General features: G+C 32.4%; 1 non-coding gene across 1 annotated transcript; it reads left to right on the top strand.

Moving 5' to 3' along the window:
- The first annotated feature begins 3,866 nt into the window (after positions 1–3,866).
- Trnav-cac (transfer RNA valine (anticodon CAC)) lies at positions 3,867–3,939 on the top strand. Its single transcript has one exon. It is a non-coding gene; the product is annotated as a tRNA-Val (tRNA).
- The last annotated feature ends 613 nt before the right edge of the window (positions 3,940–4,552 follow it).

Raw genomic sequence — 4,552 nt, 5'->3', positions numbered from 1 at the left:
TTGTACATCTATTTTTTTATTCCCTACATTAGATGTAGAGAGAGGAGCTTGGACGGTGGAGGTGAGCGTTTAACGCGCGTTAGATAGGAGCCCCTTAAACTTACACCTGGGTCGCAAGTCCCAGGCAATGTTGAAGCTCCTCTCACTGCGACGCGATGGACCCGGCATCCGCACGGTTAATCCATTGAATGCTAAGAGGTTTCGTCTCGTCATATGTACACTCTAATCATATAAGAATGATTAAGCGGCCTATAAAACGGTTTTAACATATTTTTAATTTAAATCTTTTCATTTCTAGCCGGTGATGATACGCTTAATAAATATTTTGATTATAAATTAATAAATCTAAGTTATATCCAATATAAAAGACCGTGATTAACATGTAATTAACAATTAATTGAACTATATTTTATTTGACATTATTTCCTTTATTTATTACTAGAAACACATATTTATTTTCATGCACAAAGACGTAACTTGAAGGGAATAGAAATAAAAATAATTCACTAACGATCACGTCTTTTCAAAATTTCGTACAATAAAATTCATAGCACGAAAAATAGGAATAAAAAAAATGACATTCTAAATGAGACATTAATGCCAACGACATAAAATAGATTTAACAATGAAAGCATAATCATTTTAAAATTACACTTAATACAATTTCCATTAATTTAAGAAACAACAATTAGGTATTTGCACTTACAGAGCATAAAAAGAAATTAAGTGATTTCATCGCTCACATCAGATTCGGTTATCTGAGTGAGTTCAAGACAATAACCAAGATAATAAACTTACTAAGTGAATAACTATTGACCGTAGACTAGACAGTTAATTATTTACATTACCTTGAATTAATATCTCGTCTGGAGACAATTCATTTATAAAATTAAGACGGCTTCAGTAATAGTTAATTTGGTTCCCTTGATCTCATGTCCGGTTTAAGTCAAGAAGTATTCAAAGTAAGATGTGACAGCAACATCATCATATTTGTATATTAGTTAAATATAGCTAACCTTACACTATTAGTAAATATTTTTTTTGTCTTACACAATATTTTTCGTCTTCAGAATCTTATTACCTAAGTCGAACTTAAAATTAATTTCTATGTACCGCTTTATTTAATATAATGACAGTTAAAATGTTTTTTCATTTATTTTCTGGTGTTATTTGTCCTCTAGAAAGAGGAATTGACACCGATATTAACCATGCATTTCAATGTTCAGATTTAAGACAAAAATTAATTTTTTTTAAGGGCTTTACCGATTTTTATTATTATACTATTTCTACACACAAAACTTTATATCAAGAAAACCTAAAATTATACGTTTTCAGTAAAACCTATCGCCTCAATTCTTTTGTCAATACATAAAATATTTTGTTAATGGAAAAAATATGAATTAATTAACTTGTTATGAATGTTATATCAATGCTAATTTTTCCCGCAATTATGTGAGCTGGTGCATGTTTATATAATCGATTATATTTTTTTATACCAAAACCTTAAGACTGCAGAGAAAATAATTTTATCTTTTAAGAGACTAATTATTAAATAATATGAATGACAACTAAAATCAAATTAATAATTTTTGTTGTAAAGACAGAGTTAAAGGACAATAATGTGTCTATAGAATTCAGAGAGATATTTCAGCATTGCCTAACATCTGACTACCTCTTGTGGAAAGATGAATTCTATATACAAATAGATGGAATGACAATGAGTTCATGGATCTCCGGCGTTGCCTTTGATAGAAGACGTTGCGGCCCAACCCCTTTGCTCTGCTCCAACTAAATCCTTAAGATGTAAACCTTATTTATATGACACCTTCACATAATTAAGAAGAAATTAAACATATGCTTTCTTTAATAACCTTATATCTATAAATACGAATAATCAATTCACTATACAATCACAGGCAAATTTTTGTTTGTCTTCAGTTTGTCTTAATATACTTCTCATTAGGAACCCGGACCATATTCTGGGACATACTTTTAATAGGAAACACGCACATTAAGATGTGTATCACAATGGGAAATCACACACCCATCAAAGCTAGTAAGCAACTGCAGGAAAATCTATGTTTCGAAGGGGCTAATAATTGTCGTTCTTATAATCTAGAGGCCAAGTATGTTATTTACATCAACAACCTCCCGGCAGCACAGAAGGGTTTCGCCAGCAACCAAGTAGCATTTGAAGCCATCCATAGTTGGGTGACAACTTTCCATATGAGACGAAACTTCTCAGCGTTCCATGGATTCAGCGTGCGGGTCCCGGGCCCATCGCGTTACAGGGAGAGGAACTTCAACAGTGCCCGGAACTTGCGACCCAGGTGTAGTTTTAATTGACCCCTATCTGACACGCCTTATATAAAGGAAGTTACTAACAAAATTCATCATCTTAAAATAAAACTCCCATCAAAAAAACATTAAACGCATAAAATATAAGCCAATTCTTGAGTGTAATCGACGTAGATCAAGGGGGTCTACACAAACTTGATAGCGACTGTGATTTGTCATACATTGGACAAACCAAGAAGAACATCGTCAAAGGGTCAACGAACGGCATCTCCAAGGAATAGCTCATAGAAAAATAATGGTGTTAAGTACTGAATGGTGCCGCTGAGCCATCTGTGGGAAAGGGAAATAGGTTTTAACATATATTCAGTCTGGAGTCAACCGCTGACTTAAAGAAACCTCTTTAGAAGTTGTTAGTTATAAGTCTTAATTGTAACTGAAATGTAATTTATGAGGAAAACTGATTTTTCTTGCGCCCTTTGCTGCCACAAAAAGTAGTTAATTTCTTTATAAAATCAATAGTTTTTATATTATATATAACGATTCTCTCACTTAATACAGGAAGTTAGCTGATGTGAATATCCCTCGAACGTAACAACAATGCACATTTATCAAGAGTGATAAATTAACATTAAGGTATTAAGTTCTTTCTTACACTTATTTCTCACTATTAGCTAAAATATATTTCCTTCAAAACGACCAATGATGTGCCTTCATCAATAAATCGTAACTTATTAATTCTGTTAATTGATTATCATAATTTTAGCCACCATTGTATTGTGCAGGCTCACGTTGAGTAGATCGTTCAACAATGAATAGAATATAATTTAAATTATATAAATTTTTGGATATATATTATTTTAACAATAATCTTCATGCAAAAATATTTTTATATGGACTGAATTAAATAAAATTTTAATATACGATAGATTTTCTAACTCACTGTTGTTTAATTTTGTTGTACGTAATGAATTAAACATTGGAATTGGTGATTTTTTTAACATAACACATTTATTTAAGAGAAAAAATAATAATTATGTATTCTTAACGTAAGTGATTAAATGTCGTACATTTAAAGTAAACAGTATCCTTTGTTGTTTAAATAAAGTCTATTAAAGTTAAAGAGGACGCTCTATGACACAACAAGTCTGTGTGCTAATTTTTTAATGCAATTTTGTTTAATTTTATACATTTAAATGTAAATATTTTACTAATTTTGAAAAGAAGATATATTGATGTCAGGAAGTCGCAAGAATTTGTTTTATTCAGTTTAGTTGACATTGGCAATGCAACAATTTTTTCATCGAATAACCAGTCCCACGGCAGGATTGAATCCTTCGTTGTTGCCTCTTTCCTCCTCATGATCACAGCAAAGTATTGCAACAGTTTATCTGCGTGTGTGTGTGTTCTTATTATAATTTATGCGTCTTCAAGCTAGAGTCAATAGGCTGTTACTGAGATGGCGCGTTCCGCACCTACAATCACATATCAACAAGTATAGTCAGACACTATCCAGTCGAAGTAAAAAAATTATTACAATCAGAATATCTTTTATTGAAATTTTCTTAACAGTTTCCGTAGTGTAGCGGTTATCACGTGTGCTTCACACGCACAAGGTCCCCGGTTCGATCCCGGGCGGAAACATTGTACATCTATTTTTTTATTCCCTACATTAGATGTAGAGAGAGGAGCTTGGACGGTGGAGGTGAGCGTTTAACGCGCGTTAGATAGGAGCCCCTTAAACTTACACCTGGGTCGCAAGTCCTAGGCAATGTTGAAGCTCCTCTCACTGCGACGCGATGGACCCGGCATCCGCACGGTTAATCCATTGAATGCTAAGAGGTTTCGTCTCGTCATATGTACACTATTTTCTTTATTTATTACTAGAAACACATATTTATTTTCATGCACACAGACGTAACGTGAAGGGAATAGAAATAAAAATAATTCACAAACGATCACGTCTTTTCAAAATTTCGTACAATAAAATTTATAGCACGAAAAATAGAAAGTAAAAAAAAATACATTCTAAATGAGACATTAATGCCAACGACATAAAATAGATTTAACAATGAAAGCATAATCATCTTAAAATTACACTTAATACAATTTCCATTAATTTAAGAAACAACAATTAGGTATTTGTACTTACAGAGCATAAAAAGCAATTAAGTGATTTCATCGCTCACGTCAGATTCGGTTATCTGAGTGAGTTCAAGACAATAACCAAGATAATGAGCTTACTACGAGTAAGTCA

The sequence above is a fragment of the Danaus plexippus genome, chromosome 27, assembly GCF_018135715.1.
Source record: "Danaus plexippus chromosome 27, MEX_DaPlex, whole genome shotgun sequence".
NCBI classification, from domain to species: domain Eukaryota; kingdom Metazoa; phylum Arthropoda; class Insecta; order Lepidoptera; family Nymphalidae; genus Danaus; species Danaus plexippus.
The sequence above is the reverse complement of the archived record's forward strand: the minus strand, read 5'-3'. Positions and strand labels throughout refer to the sequence as shown.